This window comes from Oncorhynchus nerka, linkage group LG19 (genome assembly GCF_034236695.1).
Source record: "Oncorhynchus nerka isolate Pitt River linkage group LG19, Oner_Uvic_2.0, whole genome shotgun sequence".
NCBI classification, from domain to species: domain Eukaryota; kingdom Metazoa; phylum Chordata; class Actinopteri; order Salmoniformes; family Salmonidae; genus Oncorhynchus; species Oncorhynchus nerka.
The window spans coordinates 38,322,813-38,343,891 of NC_088414.1; the positions used below are offsets into that span (position 1 = coordinate 38,322,813).

Below are 21,079 nucleotides of genomic sequence, written 5' to 3' on the forward strand. Positions count from 1 at the left end.
ATGGCCAATAGATTCGTAATTCCAATATCTTAATACACTTCCAACTCTGTGTATAGACTCAATATATTGTAACTGGTATTTGGCTGTTTCCTTTATTGCTAATCACTTCTGGACCTGGTGTCTCACTGTGTGAATGCTGCTTTGTCTGTGATCAAGAGGTGTCTAGACCCCTGTGTTTCGGAGACTCAGTTTCGGGTTCACAAAGTTCAACCAAGCAGATAGTGATCCAATAAGTACTTCGGCAAAATTATCCAGTTCTCAAATATTGTTCTAGTCTAACAAAAAGCTTTTAGTGCAATAGTAAATTTACCTATGATGATCCTCCATATGAAGTCTGTCTCATATGTCAGTGAGGATCATGCCTCTCTTATGATCTCTGTTCTCTTTATATACCTTTTTACAGGGGAAGTTCGTAAGTTTCTGGAGCTGTGTCTAAACCACACTTTCACACTGACACTGCACTCGTAGGCTGCCTACACCGGCTGCTTACACCGACTGCTTACACTGGGACTGTAGATTACTTACACTGGGACTGTAGATTACTTACACTGGGACTGTAGATTACTTACACTGGGACTGTAGATTACTTACACTGGCTGCTTACACTGGGACTGTAGATTACTTACACTGGGACTGTAGATTACTTACACTGGGACTGTAGATTACTTACACTGGGACTGTAGATTACTTACACTGGCTGCTTACACTGGGACTGTAGATTGCTTACACTGGGACTGTAGATTGCTTACACTGGGACTGTAGATTGCTTACACTGAATGCTTACACTGGGACTGTAGATTACTTACACTGGCTGCTTACACTGGGACTGTAGATTACTTACACTGGGACTGTAGATTACTTACACTGGCTGCTTACACTGGGACTGTAGATTGCTTACACTGGGACTGTAGATTGCTTACACTGGGACTGTAGATTGCTTACACTGGCTGCTTACACTGGGACTGTAGATTGCTTACACTGGCTGCTTACACTGGGACTGTAGATTGCTTACACTGGCTGCTTACACTGGGACTGTAGATTACTTACACTGGCTGCTTACACTGGGACTGTAGATTGCTTACACTGGGACTGTAGATTGCTTACACTGGGACTGTAGATTGCTTACACTGGGACTGTAGATTACTTACACTGGGACTGTAGATTGCTTACACTGGCTGCTTACACTGGGACTGTAGATTACTTACACTGGGACTGTAGATTGCTTACACTGGGACTGTAGATTGCTTACACTGGGACTGTAGATTGATTACACTGGGACTGTAGATTGATTACACTGGGACTGTAGATTGCTTACACTGGGACTGTAGATTACTTACACTGGGACTGTAGATTACTTACACTGGGACTGTAGATTACTTACACTGGGACTGTAGATTGCTTACACTGGGACTGTAGATTACTTACACTGGGACTGTAGATTGATTACACTGGGACTGTAGATTGCTTATTACGTAATCTTAGACCTGTGTCTAAACAGAAGCTTCCTATTCTAAATCTAGGTGATGCACTACTAACTCCCACACTGCTGCTTCCCTGTTATTGTTGGCTGATTCTACTTGATGATACCAGCTGGTTGTTTCTACCACTGGAGGCGGCGTAGGTGGCATGTCAAGCGTCAGCTGGGAGAAGTCTATGATAGGTATCTCCTCTGCTTCCCCCTGTTGTCCAGTTTCTGCAGGTGTGGTCCGTGGTTCCATGAGGTCCCGTGGATGCCCTGTGTTGTTGTCCCCATTGCTTGATGGAGTGGGCAGATTCTTTTTGGCTCTTGTTACACTATGTTCCCATCATGATCTCACACATCTGCTAAACTGCCACGTAGACAAAGGTTATAAAAGCTGAGACCCAACTCTTGTACGCTGCAATGTTAAGTGGATTGTTCCCTGCTCCAGATTCACTGTTCACTGCTCCAGATTCACTGTTCACTGCTCCAGATTCACTGTTCCCTGCTCCAGATTCACTGTTCACTGCTCCAGATTCACTGTTCACTGCTCCAGATTCACTGTTCACTGCTCCAGATTCACTGTTCACTGCTCCAGATTCACTGCTCACTGCTCCAGATTCACTGCTCACTGCTCCAGATTCACTGCTCACTGCTCCAGATTCACTGTTCACTGCTCCAGATTCACTGTTCACTGCTCCAGATTCACTGTTCACTGCTCCAGATTCACTGTTCCCTGCTCCAGATTCACTGTTCACTGCTCCAGATTCACTGTTCACTGCTCCAGATTCACTGTTCCCTGCTCCAGATTCACTGTTCCCTGCTCCAGATTCACTGTTCACTGCTCCAGATTCACTGTTCACTGCTCCAGATTCACTGCTCCAGATTCACTGTTCACTGCTCCAGATTCACTGTTCCCTGCTCCAGATTCACTGTTCACTGCTCCAGATTCACTGTTCACTGCTCCAGATTCACTGTTCACTGCTCCAGATTCACTGTTCACTGCTCCAGATTCACTGCTCACTGCTCCAGATTCACTGCTCACTGCTCCAGATTCACTGCTCACTGTTCCAGATGTTTAATAAAAAGTTGTCTGAAGAATCTACAGTCGCTTCCTTTCTGGTTAGAATTTCCACTGCAATAATGTCCACCTGGAACGCACTCGTGTTGACTTGCAACACACCCACGGGCTAGCAATGAAACCGCAGCCTAGCAATGAACGCACCCATGTCGACCTGCAATGCTTCTGCGGGCTAGCGATGTCAGTCAAGCTAGCCAGCCAGCTATACCACGAGTTGCCAGAGAAAACTAAGTTTGAAATGTTTTTATTAATTTAGGAGCTGCAAATGCCATGCTCACTTATTATTTATTAATTACCATTTTGCTTCCTATGGCAGCAAGTGAGTTCTGGTTGTCGGCCATGCTGGAAATGTGATCTTGCGTTATTTTGCCATTGTCAATACAGTACATCTACACCACGATATGAATCGTTGATTTGAACCTTCTGAGCAACTAGTGGGTCAGGCGGTGCCCCACAGTCGGATTCATATTGCGTGATTTCTGATGATAGTTCTCGATTATATCGACAGATTGCTATTGTATAGGGTGCTCTCATCGCGCTGGTGAATGTTAGCTTACAGTGTCGGTTAGAGATGACGTGCAGGAGCTTCCTGCAGGAAGTTGTAGTCTTGCTGAGGTCTTCTCTGTTGCTAATTAGCATTTTTTAAAATTGAGAGTAAATTGAGGCGAATGTACTGATAAAACTCCCCTTGTCCGAGAGAGAATTCGATGGTTATCGAAACGTCATGCCAGGGTAAGCATACACCAAACACAGACCTTATATGAAGTAGTAATGGTGGGAAAAAACTATTGGAACCATTACTGGGTTTTACTGCTAGGTTTTAAATGGTACTATGATGCGTCCACTGTGCCGGACTATTCAGAATTGTTTAGAATTTTTGGTGCGCTGCAAGGTGTTATGGGATAGCTTCCCTGGAAAATTCATTTAGCAGACACCCTTATCCAGAGCCACTTACAGGAGCAATTAGGTTTAAGTGACTTGCTCAAGGGCACATCAACAGATTTTTCTCCTTGTCGGCTTGGGGATTCAAACCAGCTACCTTCTGGTTACTGGTCCAACACTCTTAACCGCTAGGCTACCTGTCACGAAACTACAGACCAACCACAGATTACTGCAAGATTGTTCTCATATTTGCACAACAATAAAGACAACTTTAACACAAGAGCTAGAAATAGCGTGTCATCAAATTTTGCACCTAAAAATCTAGACGTATGGACCAAATAAGATCATGATGACAGTATAAAGAAACCACATCATTCACATAAGGAGAACTTCCATTTTTTAATAATACAGTCGAGAATTTCATTTCATTCTGTTTGGCAATGAAAAAAACTGTCCATAGAAACCATAAAATAAAAAAACCTGTTCCAGGCAGTTAATTTTAATGTGACGACAACCTTGTTAAATTATCATGTAGTTTAGCAGTCAGTGACGTTCAAAGCTTTCAGTTACAGCTATACTGTATCCTTAGAATCCAAATTCAACTTATAGTTGATATTGACAATCCAATCAAATATATTTATAAAACCCTTTTTACATCAGCAGTTGTCATAAACTGCTTACCCAGAAACCGAACCTAAGCCAGAGAGCAAGCCATGCAGATGTAGAAGCACGGTGGCTTGGAAAGACTCCCTAGAAATGCTGGAACATAGAAAGAAACTTTAAGGAACCAGGCTCTGAGGTGTGGCCAGTCCTCTTCTGGCTGTGCCGGGTGGAAATTAGAAACCTAGAGAGGAACCAGGCTCTGAGGTGTGGCCAGTCCTCTTCTGGCTGTGCCGGGTGGAAATTAGAAACCTAGAGAGGAACCAGGCTCTGAGGTGTGGCCAGTCCTCTTCTGGCTGTGCCGGGTGGAAATTAGAAACCTAGAGAGGAACCAGGCTCTGAGGTGTGGCCAGTCCTCTTCTGGCTGTGCCGGGTGGAAATTAGAAACCTAGAGAGGAACCAGGCTCTGAGGTGTGGCCAGTCCTCTTCTGGCTGTGCCGGGTGGAGATTAGAAACCTAGAGAGGAACCAGGCTCTGAGGTGTGGCCAGTCCTCTTCTGGCTGTGCCGGGTGGAGATTAGAAACCTAGAGAGGAACCAGGCTCTGAGGTGTGGCCAGTCCTCTTCTGGCTATGCCGGGTGGAGATTACAAGAGTACATGGCCATTTTGTCAGATCGGTCTTCAAAATTTTCAAAAGTGAATGGATGACCAGTAGGATCAAATAATAACCACAGTGGTTATGGAGGTCGCAACAGGTCAGCACCTCAGGAGTCAATGTCACTTGGCTTTTCGTAACTGAGCATTCAGCCATCCATCCATTTTTTGTACTCCATAATTTGTTTGATACATTAAAATGAATCAATTGTTTGTTCATTGTTGCAGCAGAGAGTCCCTTCACTTTCTTTGAACTGGGGAATACGTATGCAATAAATTATTGCATCCGAGCTCTCTCAAGGGTGCGGCTCTCCATTTTTCTTATACATTTTCAATAACATCAAGACGAGTGGACAACATATGGAGGTTATTAAAAAGAAAGCAAATTGAAAAATAAAAGACCAAAAAAAAAGACATGCTTTGAAATCAATGAAAAAAGAAGGAGAACGCAACAACGCAGGCTCTTTCAGGAAGAAGACAGACAAGCTTCACCCTCACCCCTTTGATTGGGTACACAACTAGGAAGGAGTCGTGTGATTGGCATAGAGAGAGAGAGAGGTCTCGTCTTTGTACCTGTGCCATTATAGCGTCTTTGAGAGCATGGGCTGAGCCATTGAGCAAACTAAAAGAAAATCCCTTCGTGATTGGCTGATCCCTCCTGATGACCCGGTTGAACATGACTCACAGGACACTTTAAAAGATGGATCACTAGTCACTTTAAACAGTGCCACTTTCGTGATGTTTACATATCTTACATTACTCATCTCACATGTATATACTGTTTTATACCTTCTACTGCACCTTGCCTATGCTGCTCGGACTTCGCTCATCCATATGGGTTGGGGCGGCAGCGTAGCCTAGTGGCAGCGTAGGGTAGCCTAGTGTTTAGAGCGTTGGACTCGTAACCGAAAGGTTGCAAGATTGAATCCCCGAGCTGACAAGATACACATCTGTCGTTCTGCCCCTGAACAGGCAGTTAACCCACTGTTTCTAGGCCGTCATTGAAAATAAGAATTTGTTCTTAACTGACTTGCCTAGTTAAATAAAGGTCAAATATATGTAAATATTCTCATTCACCCCTTTAGATTTTTTGTATTAGGTAGTTGTTGGGGAATTGTTAGATTACATGTTGGATTTGTGTGTATTAGGTAGTTGTTGGGGAATTGTTAGATTACTTGTTAGATTTGTGTGTATTAGGTAGTTGTTGGGGAATTGTTAGATTACTTGTTAGATTTGTGTGTATTAGGTAGTTGTTGGGGAAAACATAAATGTTAGATTACTTGTTAGATTTGTGTGTATTAGGTAGTTGTTGGGGCAATTGTTAGATTACAAAAGAGGAGACAGGTGTTGGATTTTAGTGTGTATTAGGTAGTTGTTGGGGGGGAAACGAAGAGAAGAGAAAGCACAGGGACAAGACATAACATGACAGTACCCCCACTGTTAGATTACATGTTGGATTTGTTTTTAAATGAGACACGGGTGTATTAGGTAGTTGTTGGGGAATTGTTAGATTACTTGTTAGATTTGTGTGTATTAGGTAGTTGTTGGGGAATTGTTAGATTACTTGTTAGATTTGTGTGTATTAGGTAGTTGTTGGGGAATTGTTAGATTACTTGTTAGATTTGTGTGTATTAGGTAGTTGTTGGGGAATTGTTAGATTACTTGTTAGATTTGTGTCCAAACGACAAAAGGAGCGATGGCTAAGCGGATGGCGAGCAGTTCAGCGGTTTACCACATCATAGTTACGTTCCGACGGCGACAGGCGATAGAATCGGAGCGCTGGGACAGAATGGCTCCCACGCCCACCTCTGACGCGTCAACCTCGACAATGAACTGTCTAGAGACGTTAGGTAGTTGTTGGGAAACAGGAGGGATAGCAGACATTAAACATTTCACATGACAAGAGACGTTCCAGTTAGATTACATGTTGGATTTGTGTGTATTAGGTAGTTGTTGGGGAAGGCTGTTAGATTACTTGTTAGATTTGTGTGTATTAGGTAGTTGTTGAGCTCTGGGACATGAAATGACAAAATGACCAGCGGAACCGCAATAGAGACAGAGACGGTTGTTAGATTACTTGTTAGATTTGTGTGTATTAGGTAGTTGTTGGGGTCAATTGTTAGATTACTTGTTAGATTTGTGTGTATTAGGTAGTTGTTGGGGAATTGTTAGATTTGTGTGTATTAGGTAGTTGTTGGGGAATTGTTAGATTTGTGTGTATTAGGTAGTTGTTGGGGAACAATTCCTGTTAGATTTGTCTGTATTAGGTAGTTGTTGGGGAATTGTTAGAGATTACTTGTTAGATTTGTGTGTATTAGGTAGTTGCTGAGGAATTGTTAGATTTGTGTGTATTAGGTAGTTGTTGTAGTAGAGAATTGTTAGATTTTTGTGTATTAGGTAGTTGTTGGGGAATTGTTAGATTACTTGTTAGATTTGTGTGTATTAGGTAGTTGTTGGGGAATTGTTAGATTACTTGTTAGATTTGTGTAAACAAAGTATTAGGTAGTTGTTGGGGAAACAGGAACGAAATAGAGACTTAATCAGAGAAAGATTGTTAGATTACTTGTTAGATTTAACATGACAGTATTAGGTAGTTGTTGGGGTTAATTGTTAGATTACATTGTTGGATTTGTGTGTATTAGGTAGTTGTTGGGGAATTGTTAGATTACATGTTGGATTTGTGTGTATTAGGTAGTTGTTGGGGAATTGTTAGATTACTTGTTAGATTTGTGTGTATTAGGTAGTTGTTGGGGAATTGTTAGATTACTAGTTGTTAGATTTGTGTGTATTAGGTAGTTGTTGGGGAATTGTTAGATTACTTGTTAGATTTGTGTGTATTAGGTAGTTGTTGGGGAATTGTTAGATTACTTGTTAGATATTACTGCTCTGTTGGAACTAGAAGCACAAGCATTTCCCTACACTCACATTAACATCTGATAACCATGTGAATGTGACCAATAACATTTGATTAGATTCCACTCCAACCAGGTCATCGGAAGGGTTCAGCCAACGAAGTTGAAAGTCCCACCCATTTATTTGACTACATTAAAATGGTCTAAGTCCTCAAATGGCACTGCCAATGCTAAAACTGCCTTTTGGCAACTAGAGGCATCTATCATTCTCTATGGTGATTGGATACACAACCAGGAAGGATTAAGTCACTAAATATTTCACAAAACCTGTTGTGTCAATTAAGTAGATTCAAGGGTATATTCAGTGGAGAACGTTGAAAACTTTGCAGATAGAAATATAACAAACAGAACAGACACTTAATATTGTTTGTGTGGTGAAGAGAACAAACATCTCGTATGAAACATTCTGAAAGCATCTCTGATTATAATCTGTTTGAATAGCTTGGGTGTCATTCTGAATCTGCTTTTATGCGACTTGAGCTTGGCTTAGAGTTATTAAATAAATGGAGAAACAGTCCAGCGCCCGGTCTTTTCTAGCAGAGCAAAAACCAAAACATGCTTTGCTGCTACCAAAACAAGCCCTTGGAGGAAGAATGAGGCGGAAGAAAATGGCACAACCACAAAGCAAAAGTAGCAGACCAACATCCTAAAGAACAACAACATGGGTCGTTTGAGGAATGTAATGACAGCATGAACAGCCTGGGTCTAGATGGGAGGACTGAACAGCACACCTATACAGGACTTTATGTCTCTGACCACTCGGGTGAAAAATTCCAGTTGGTCCAGAACAGAGCGGTACGTATTGCACTTCAATGTACACAGAGGGCAAATGACAGTGGTACGCATGTCAGTCTCTCCAGGCTCAAAGTTGAGGAGAGATTGACTTTATCGCAACTATTGGTCTTTGTGTTGAGGTGTTGATGCGTTAAAATGTACCAAACTGTCTGTTCAAGCAGTTGGTACACAGGTCGGACACTCAGTACAACAGAAGACATGCAATCAGAGGCCTCTTCACAGTCCCCAGGTCCTGAAGAGAGGCTGGGAAATGCACATAGAGCAATGATGACTACATGGAACTCTGCAAACCCAGGTAACTCAAGATAGCAATAACAAAATATTTTAAAAACCCAGATAAAAGAACACCTTACGGCATGACGGTTACTGTGAAGAGACAGACTTTTTTAATATATATATTTTGCATTGTATTATGTAGTACTAGTGGTGGAACATGAACTGGTAGTTGCCGCCGGACTCAAACAGGTTAAAGTGGAAGGGCCGTCCCTGGCCACCCTGACCCCCTCCTCCACCCTGACCCCCTCCTCCTCCCTGACCCCCTCCTCCACCCTGACCCCCTCCTCCACCCTGCAGGCTCACTGGGTCCAGGGATCAAACTTCCGAGTCAAACTTCTTACGCATTTCTACAGGGGAATGGAGAGACACGCGAATAAACAACAAGTTTCTCCTGTTTCCGGCTTTCAACACATTTTGATTGCTGAAAACTTGTGACAGGATGTCCTCATACTCCAAACAGGTCACAGCTTCCTAAATACAATCATACTAGGCTTGATCAACATTATCAGGTGCATATACATTACAGTACCTGGGTCGGTGAGCACCTTTTTTGCAGAGGTGATGTCAATGAACCTTTTCCCTGCCTTCCTCTTCTCCCAATCCACTCTGTACTTGTCAGGATGCCACTTTTTGGCCTGCTGTCTGTATGCATGGATTATTTCCTCTTTGTTGGCACTCCTGGAGAAAAATAGCATAAAGGTCAAAGCTTGTTTGATTACAAGGAGTAAATGCATTCCAATTTCCCCGATGTGATCACAGGAGGTTGGTGAAAAGAATAGCATAGAAATCAATTTCAAAAGAATGAACTTTTCCCTTGTCCAATCGCTTGTAGATCACATAGAGACAGATCACATAGAGACAGATCACAGAGACAGATCACATAGAGACAGATCACATATAGACAGATCACATAGAGACAGATCACATAGAGACAGATCACATACAGACAGATCACATAGAGGCAGATCACATAGAGACAGATCACATAGAGACAGATCACATAGAGACAGATCACATACAGACAGATCACATAGAGGCAGATCACATAGAGACAGATCACACAGAGACAGATCACATAGAGACAGATCACATAGAGACAGATCACATAGAGACAGATCACATACAGGCAGATCACATAGAGACAGATCACATAGAGACAGATCACACAGAGACAGATCACATACAGACAGATCACATAGAGACAGATCACATACAGACAGATCACATAGAGGCAGATCACATAGAGACAGATCACATAGAGGCAGATCACATAGAGACAGATCACATATAGACAGATCACATACAGACAGATCACATAGAGGCAGATCACATAGAGACAGATCACATACAGACAGATCACATAGAGACAGATCACAGAGAGACAGATCACATAGAGACAGATCACATAGAGACAGATCACACAGAGACAGATCACATAGAGACAGATCACATAGAGACAGATCACATAGAGACAGATCACACAGAGACAGATCACATAGAGACAGATCACATAGAGACAGATCACATAGAGACAGATCACATACAGACAGATCACATACAGACAGATCACATAGAGGCAGATCACATAGAGACAGATCACATATAGATAGGAATTATGTTTTGAAGAAGTATTTGAACAAGGTTCCATTCTCTAGGTCGGACATACCTTTCGACACCTAGGATCTTATAATAGTCTTTCTTTGGGGTGAACTTGAGCAGTTCCTGGGCTCGCTTTAAACCATCCCTGATCTCATTGTTCTCCATGTCAAACTCCATCGCTTCCTCGTAGTCTTCCACCGCTAAGGAGGGGTACAGAAAAAAAGGCAGAGAATTTGGCTGTGCAGTAATTAGGACTTACATTTACATTTTTAGTCATTTAGCAGATGCTTTTATCCAGAGCAACTTACAGTTCAATTAATCTATGTGGTTGTCTCACCATTCATCAGGAGAGACAACCACATACTGTATCACAGTCAGAGTAAGTACATGTTTCCTCAATAAAGTAGCGATCAGCAAAGTCCGAGCTAGTCAGGGTGGAAAAAAAGTCAAGTGCAAGTGTCAGTTCAGGCTCCTGGCTATAAACACGGGGTTACATGACAAGTGTGGGAGTCCCTGAGCTACATCAAGCCCACAAGTAAATAAAGCCAGAGTACTTGAGGGAGTTAAAAACAATGCAACAGTGCTTTCATTCCATGTCATCGTTCCCTATGCTACAGTGATAGCATAGTGAAAGTACCTTCACCGTAGTCCCGGTTGAGGATGAAGGCCTCAGCTCTGTCTCGAAGGATGTTGATGTTGCGTGGATCTCTCTGGTGGGCTTCAGAGCAGATGTCTATTGCCTTAGCAGCCATCTTTTCCTGGTGGAGAATAATGGAGCAACGTACGTATATAAAGCATTATAACTGGGTGGTTCGAGCCCTGAATGCTGATTGGCTGACAGACGTGGTATATCAGACATGTATTTTTACTGCTCTAATTACGTTGATCACCAGTTTATAACAGCAATAAGGCACCTTGGGGGTTTGTGACGGCTAAGGACTCCGTGTTGTGTCGTGCATAAGAACAGCCCTTAGTCGTGGTATATTGGCCATACTGTATACCACACCATCTCGGGTCTTATTGCTTAATTATTAGTGGTTCCCAGTCCATTTGTAATTACTTAATCATTAAGTAATATACTTTTAAAAACGTTTTTCGAAATCAGTAGCTGTGAAAGTAGTTCTGAGAATTTGATCACACTACCAATTAATTTCTGAATTTAGAACAGGCCAAGCTATTTCTATCAAATGACTATGGCTGAGGCTATGGCAATGGCACAATTCATCTGTTTCTATGTGATGGGACCCACTTTGACCAGGCAGAAGCAGATCCTCTCTTTTGCCTTATTGGTGTAGTAAGGGACATTAGGTTCTGTCTTCATCACGGACTCATAGTTGGATATGGCCATTTGATACCTGAGAACAAAATATTCAATAATACATTTTCATTTTAGGGCAAGAAGAATTAAACAATAGTCATAACTAAAATCAATCAAAGTGGATACAAATAGAATAAGTTTAGTGATAAAACTGTCAAAGGAACCTGAGAAGAAACCTAAAATATAAAACTGTCAAAGGAACAAAGAAGGACTGAAATATAAAACTCACATAGAGACTGACACACAAGTCCACATTTAGGGTGGCCCTATCGCCTGGGGCAAGTGAACTGAGCAGTCATGGAATTTGAGCCTGCTCTGACGTTGCCCCGTTGCGTAGGTGTAAAAAATAACAAAACCCAAAAATTCTTTACTAGTGAAAACAACCAAACTGCAAAGAATTCCATTAGCCTTAAAGGGATACTTCGGGATTTTGGCCATAAGGCCCTTTATCTACTTACCCAGAGGCAGATGAACTGATAGGCACCATTTTTATGCCTCTGTGTCCAGTATGAAGAAAGTTGGGACATATTTTTGCGAGCCAATGCTAAACTAGCATTAGCACAATTACTGGAAGTCTATGGGTATCTAGCATTGGCTCGTGAAACTACCTCTAACTTTCTTCATACTGGAAACAGAGACATAAACATTGTTAAACTGATCTTTCTGGTTCTTCCCCATTCTTCAAATGAAAGACAAACAATGTATGGCATTTATGACAGTCGGGGATGAGTTTCCTCAGATAAAAAGAACTCCAGTTTTGATCTTTCCTATTCCTCCCCTATGTGTAGGTGAAAGGCATAGCGTGTGTTGTACATTGAATGTACAAAACATTAAGAACTTTCCATGACAGACTGACCAGGTGAAAGCTATGATCCCTTATTGATGTCACTTGTCAAATCCACTTCTATCAGTGTAGATGAAGGGGAGGAGACAGGTTAAATAAAGATTTCTAAGCCTTGAGAGAATTGAGACATGGATTGTGTATGTGTGCCATTCAGAGGGTAAATGGGCAAGACAAAAGACCAGTGTACCGGTTAGAGTTTGTCAAGAACTGCAAGGCTGCTGGGTTTTTCACGCTCAACAGTTTCCCGTGTGTATCAAGAATGGTCCACCACCCAAAGGACATCTAAACAACTTGACACAACATTTTCGGGCAAGTGATCATAGTCTTCAGGCAACCAAAAGACAACTGAAATGTCCATACTAGATGCAGTAGTACGGACCTCTCCTCCTTGATATGCTCCTCGGCAGAGTCCAGCTGCTTGATGAGCTTCTTCACCTGTTTGAAGTGGGACAAACACTTCTTGTCATCCTGGTTCAGCTTCAGACACTCGCGGACGTGACTGCAGAAGGAGAGGAAAGAGATTTACACAATGTACACTAGTGTTCAAAAGTTTGGGGTCACTTCGAAATGTCCTTGTTTTTTAAAGAAAAGCACATTTTTTGTCCATTAAAATAACATAAAATTGATCGGAAATACAGTGTAGACATTGTTAATGTTGTAAATGAATATTGTAGCTGGAAACGGCAAATTTTGTTTTGGAATATGACCTGATTATTATTATTTAACCCTGCTGGTAATCTATGAATGTTTGAACATCTTGGCCATGTTCTGTTATAATCTCCACCCGGCACAGCCAGAAGAGGACTGGCCACCCTTCAGATCCTGGATCCTCTCTAGGTTTCTTGATTAGGTTCTGGCCTTTCTAGGGAGTTTTTCCTAGCCATGGTGCTTCTACATCTGCATTGCTTGCTGGTTGGGGGTTTAGGCTGGGTTTCTGTACAGCACTTTGTGACATCGGCTGATGTAAAAAGTGCTTTATAAATACATTTGATTGATTGATTAAGGGTAAATGTCAAATTTCAGTTAAAAAAAATACATTTGCAAACATTTCTAAAAACCTGTTTTTCCTTTGTCATTATGGGTGTAGATTGATTTAAATGTTTTAAATTGAACCTTTATCTAACTGGGCAAGTCAGTTAAGAACAAATTCTTATTTACAACGACGGCCTACTGGCCGAACAGTGAGTTAACTGCCTTGTTCAGGAGCAGAACGACAGATTTTTATCTTGTCAGCTCGGGGATTCGATCCAGCAACCTTTCGGTTACTGGCCCAACGCTCTAACCACTAAGCTACCTGCCGCCCCAAATTGATAAGGGGAAAAAAACATTTAATACATTTTAGAATAAGGCTGTAACGTAACAAAACGTGGAAAAAGTCTAATGCACAAATGCACCGTTTTCAAAAGACAGTGTGCATTCTTTACCAACTGTCAAACTTCAAGTGTCCCAAAACCTCTTAATTTATATGTCTTTTCTTGATAAATGTGGGTGGTTGTTTGTTTATTCACTCTTCCCTATTACTAATTCCTAGTGAGCGTACCCTATTGACTCCTTGTTCTCCCCCAGGCTATAGTGCAGGGTACTGAGCTTAAGGAAGGCAGCACGGTTGTCATTCCTCAGCCAGGCGGTGGGAGTCAGGTCCTGGATGGCCTTCCTGGTGTTTCCCAGGTGGATGTAGCATTCAGCCCGGAGCTCCAGAGACTCAGGGTCCCAGGGGGACAGCTTTTGGAAAAAGGAAGGTAGGGTCAGTGGTGTGAATTTGACCTTTTTATAATTTGATACAAAGACTGTTGAAGTATAATACAGCACTGTTTGATGATGAAGGTATGTTTAGGAAAATAGGCCTTACTTTCCATCCTCCGACGAGGCCCTGTGTCTAACCTGTGCCTCCACCACCAGGCCCAACGACTAGGCACTGTGGCAGAGCTAACCCCTACCTCCATGACCAGGCCCAACGACTAGGCACTGTGGCAGAGCTAACCCCTACCTCCATGACCAGGCCCAATGCCTAGGTCAGCGCTAACCTGTACCTCCACCACCAGGCCCAACGACTAGGCACTGTGGCGGAGCTAACCCCTACCACTAAAACCCGATCCAACACATTGATAGTGGTCCTGACCAGGCCCAATAGTCTCTTCTGGCCCAACGACTGGTGGGTCCCTACCACTAAAACCCGATCCAACACATTGATGGGTCCTGTTTCTTCTGCAGCTCCTCCAGCTCGTTGGCCCTCATCAGCTGGTGCCGCGCCTCATCCTGGTCAGGGGAGCGCTGCAGCTGAGGAGGAGAAAAATAAAAAAAAAGGTCAAGTTTCTGAAGCAAATATAAATAAATACATAATAGATCCCTCATATCTATAAATACATAATAGATCCCTCATATAAATAAATACATAATAGATCCCTCATATCTATAAATAAATACATAATAGATCCCTCATATAAATAAATACATAATAGATCCCTCATATAAATAAATACATAATAGATCCCTCATATAAATAAATACATAATAGATCCCTCATATAAATAAATACATAATAGATCCCTCATATAAATAAATACATAATAGATCCCTCATATAAATAAATACATAATAGATCCCTCATATAAATAAATACATAATAGATCCCTCATATAAATAAATACATAATAGATCCCTCATATAAATAAATACATAATAGATCCCTCATATAAATAAATACATAATAGATCCCTCATATAAATAAATACATAATAGATCCCTCATATAAATAAATACATAATAGATCCCTCATATAAATAAATACATAATAGATCCCTCATATAAATAAATACATAATAGATCCCTCATATAAATAAATACATAATAGATCCCTCATATAAATAAATACATAATAGATCCCTCATATAAATAAATACATAATAGATCCCTCATATCTATAAATAAATACATAATAGATCCCTCATATCTATAAATAAATACATAATAGATCCCTCATATCTATAAATAAATACATAATAGATCCCTCATATAAATAAATACAGAATAGATCCCTCATATAAATAAATACATAATAGATCCCTCATATAAATAAATACATAATAGATCCCTCATATCTATAAATAAATACATAATAGATCCCTCATATCTATAAATAAATACATAATAGATCCCTCATATCTATAAATAAATACATAATAGATCCCTCATATCTATAAATAAATACATAATAGATCCCTCATATAAATAAATACATAATAGATCCCTCATATCTATAAATAAATACATAATAGATCCCTCATATCTATAAATAAATACATAATAGATCCCTCATATAAATAAATACATAATAGATCCCTCATATAAATAAATACATAATAGATCCCTCATATAAATAAATACATAATAGATCCCTCATATAAATAAATACATAATAGATCCCTCATATCTATAAATACATAATAGATCCCTCATATCTATAAATACATAATAGATCCCTCATATCTATAAATACATAATAGATCCCTCATATAAATAAATACATAATAGATCCCTCATATCTATAAATACATAATAGATCCCTCATATAAATAAATACATAATAGATCCCTCATATAAATAAATACATAATAGATCCCTCATATAAATAAATACATAATAGATCCCTCATATCTATAAATACATAATAGATCCCTCATATAAATAAATACATAATAGATCCCTCATATAAATAAATACATAATAGATCCCTCATATCTATAAATAAATACATAATAGATCCCTCATATCTATAAATAAATACATAATAGATCCCTCATATCTATAAATAAATACATAATAGATCCCTCATATCTATAAATAAATACATAATAGATCCCTCATATAAATAAATACAGAATAGATCCCTCATATCTATAAATAAATACATAATAGATCCCTCATATCTATAAATAAATACATAATAGATCCCTCATATCTATAAATACATAATAGATCCCTCATATAAATAAATACATAATAGATCCCTCATATCTATAAATAAATACATAATAGATCCCTCATATTTATAAATAAATACATAATAGATCCCTCATATCTATAAATAAATACATAATAGATCCCTCATATCTATAAATACATAATAGATCCCTCATATAAATAAATACATAATAGATCCCTCATATCTATAAATACATAATAGATCCCTCATATCTATAAATACATAATAGATCCCTCATATCTATAAATACATAATAGATCCCTCATATAAATAAATACATAATAGATCCCTCATATCTATAAATAAATACATAATAGATCCCTCATATCTATAAATAAATACATAATAGATCCCTCATATCTATAAATAAATACATAATAGATCCCTCATATAAATAAATACATAATAGATCCCTCATATAAATAAATACATAATAGATCCCTCATATCTATAAATACATAATAGATCCCTCATATCTATAAATACATAATAGATCCCTCATATCTATAAATACATAATAGATCCCTCATATCTATAAATACATAATAGATCCCTCATATAAATAAATACATAATAGATCCCTCATATAAATAAATACATAATAGATCCCTCATATAAATAAATACATAATAGATCCCTCATATAAATAAATACATAATAGATCCCATCTATAAATACATATCTATAAATACATAATAGATCCCTCATATAAATAAATACATAATAGATCCCTCATATAAATAAATACATAATAGATCCCTCATATCTATAAATAAATACATAATAGATCCCTCATATCTATAAATAAATACATAATAGATCCCTCATATCTATAAATAAATACATAATAGATCCCTCATATCTATAAATAAATACATAATAGATCCCTCATATAAATAAATACAGAATAGATCCCTCATATCTATAAATAAATACATAATAGATCCCTCATATCTATAAATAAATACATAATAGATCCCTCATATCTATAAATAAATACATAATAGATCCCTCATATCTATAAATACATAATAGATCCCTCATATAAATAAATACATAATAGATCCCTCATATCTATAAATAAATACATAATACATCCCTCATATCTATAAATAAATACATAATAGATCCCTCATATCTATAAATAAATACATAATAGATCCCTCATATCTATAAATACATAATAGATCCCTCATATCTATAAATACATAATAGATCCCTCATATCTATAAATACATAATAGATCCCTCATATCTATAAATAAATACATAATAGATCCCTCATATCTATAAATACATAATAGATCCTTCATATCTATAAATACATAATAGATCCCTCATATAAATAAATACATAATAGATCCCTCATATCTATAAATAAATACATAATAGATCCCTCATATCTATAAATAAATACATAATAGATCCCTCATATCTATAAATACATAATAGATCCCTCATATCTATAAATAAATACATAATAGATCCCTCATATCTATAAATAAATACATAATAGATCCCTCATATCTATAAATAAATACATAATAGATCCATCATATCTATAAATAAATACATAATAGATCCCTCATATCTATAAATACATAATAGATCCCTCATATCTATAAATACATAATAGATCCCTCATATCTATAAATACATAATAGATCCCTCATATAAATAAATACATAATAGATCCCTCATATCTATAAATACATAATAGATCCCTCATATAAATAAATACATAATAGATCCCTCATATCTATAAATACATAATAGATCCCTCATATCTATAAATACATAATAGATCCCTCATATCTATAAATAAATACATAATAGATCCCTCATATCTATAAATACATAATAGATCCCTCATATCTATAAATACATAATAGATCCCTCATATCTATAAATACATAATAGATCCCTCATATCTATAAATACATAATAGATCCCTCATATCTATAAATAAATACATAATAGATCCCTCATATAAATAAATACATAATAGATCCCTCATATCTATAAATACATAATATATCCCTCATATCTATAAATACATAATAGATCCCTCATATCTATAAATACATAATAGATCCCTCATATAAATAAATACATAATAGATCCCTCATATCTATAAATACATAATAGATCCCGCATATAAATAAATACATAATAGATCCCTCATATAAATAAATACATAATAGATCCCTCATATCTATAAATACATAATAGATCCCTCATATCTATAAATACATAATAGATCCCTCATATCTATAAATACATAATAGATCCCTCATATCTATAAATACATAATAGATCCCTCATATCTATAAATACATAATAGATCCCTCATAAATAAATACATAATAGATAAAAATAAATACATAATAGATCCCTCATATCTATAAATAAATACATAATAGATCCCTCATATCTATAAATAAATAAATACATAATAGATCCCTCATATCTATAAATAAATAATAGATCCCTCATATAAATAAATACATAATAGATCCCTCATATCTATAAATACATAATAGATCCCTCATATCTATAAATACATAATAGATCCCTCATATCTATAAATACATAATAGATCCCTCATATCTATAAATACATAATAGATCCCTCATATCTATAAATACATAATAGATCCCTCATATCTATAAATACATAATAGATCCCTCATATCTATAAATACATAATAGATCCCTCATATCTATAAATACATAATAGATCCCTCATATAAATAAATACATAATAGATCCCTCATATCTATAAATACATAATAGATCCCTCATATCTATAAATACATAATAGATCCCTCATATCTATAAATACATAATAGATCCCTCATATCTATAAATACATAATAGATCCCTCATATCTATAAATACATAATAGATCCCTCATATCTATAAATACATAATAGATCCCTCATATCTATAAATACATAATAGATCCCTCATATCTATAAATACATAATAGCACACAACTCATATCAAGTTTCATATAACCCTTCAGATTTCCTTTACTTTGCCCACATCACATAACTGCAACTACAAAAGGATAATGAATGAGAAAACAAAATGAACGGCAATATGAGACAGCAAGAGGATGTGATGGTGGTATGAGCATTGGAAAAAATATACAGCGGTGAGATTTTGATTGACAGAAGGATAAGGGGCATCTAGGACATAGAAAAATAATATTATTCTAGTAGTAGCATTCTAGTAGTTATATTTCTATGTATCAAGACTTACCACAGCCTGAAAGTTCTCCCGGGCCTTCTGGGTGTTGCCCATCTTTAGGAAGATATTCCCCATCTGCAGTCTGGCCTGAAAACATGGAGAGGGGGAGAAATAGAGAGAAAAAGAGAGGTGGTAGTGGTGGTAGTAGAGGCAGTAGTAGTAGTGGTGGTAGAGGCAGTAGTAGTGGTAGTAGTAGTAGGGGTAGTGGTGGTAGTAGTAGTAGTGTTGGTAGTGGTAGTTTTAGTAGTAGTAGTAGTAATAGTGGTGGTGGTGGTAGTAGTAGTAGTGGTAGTAGTGGTAGTAGTAGTGGCAGTAGTAGTGGTAGTAGTAGTAGTGGTAGTAGTAGTAGTAGTAGTGGTAGTGGCAGTAGTGGTAGTAGTAGTAGTGGTAGTAGTAGTAGTGGTAGTAGTAGTAGTGGTAGTGGCAGTAGTAGTAGTAGTGGCAGTAGTAGTAATGGTAGTAGTAGTGGTAGTAGTGGTGGTAGTAGTAGTAGTGGTAGTAGTAGTGGTAGTGGCAGTAGTAGTATTAGTAGTGGTAGTAGTAGTAGTAGTGGCAGTAGTAGTAGTAGTAGTGGTAGTGGCAGTAGTAGTAATAGTAGTAGTAGTAGTAGTAGTGGCAGTAGTAGTAGTAGTAGTGGTAGTGGCAGTAGTAGTGGTAGTAGTAGTAATAGTAGTGGTAGTAGTAGTAGTAGTAGTAGTAGTAGTGGCAGTAGTAGTAATAGTAGTGGTAGTAGTAGTAGTGGTAGTAGTAGTAGTAGTAGTAGTAGTAGTAGTGGTAGTAGTAGTAGTAGTGGCAGTAGTAGTAATGGAAGTGGCAGTGGTGGTAGTCGTAGTAATAGTAGTGGTAGTGGCAGTAGTAGTAGTAGTAGTAGTAGTAGTAGTAGTAGTAGTAGTAGTGGTAGTAGTAGTAGTAGTGGCAGTAGTAGTAATGGAAGTGGCAGTGGCAGTAGTAGTAGTAGTAGTGGTAGTAGTAGTAGTAGTGGCAGTAGTAGTAATGGAAGTGGCAGTGGTGGTAGTCGTAGTAATAGTAGTGGTAGTGGCAGTAGTAGTAGTAGTAGTAGTAGTAGTAGTGGTAGTAGTAGTAGTAGTGGTAGTAGTAGTAGTGGCAGTAGAGGTAGTAATGGAAGTGGCAGTGGTGGTAGTCGTAGTAATAGTAGTGGTAGTGGCAGTAGTAGTAGTAGTAGTGGTAGTGGCAGTAGTAGTAGTAGTAGTAGTGGTAGTAGTAGTATTGGTAGTGGCAGTAGTAGTAATGGAAGTGGCAGTAGTAGTAGTAGTAGTGGTAGTAGTAGTAGTGGTAGTAGTAGTAGTAGTGGCAGTAGTAGTATTGGAAGTGGCAGTGGTGGTAGTCGTAGTAATAGTAGTGGTAGTAGTAGTAGTAGTGGTAGTGGCAGTAGTAGTAGTAGTAGTAGTAGTGGTAGTAGTAGTA

At 38.0% G+C, this 21,079-nt stretch overlaps 1 pseudogene; it reads right to left on the reverse strand.

Annotated features, from left to right (window-relative positions):
- Nucleotides 1-8,802: 8,802 nt before the first annotated feature.
- LOC115146959 (dnaJ homolog subfamily C member 3-like) overlaps nt 8,803-21,079 on the reverse strand; it is a 33,892-nt pseudogene continuing 21,615 nt past the window's right edge.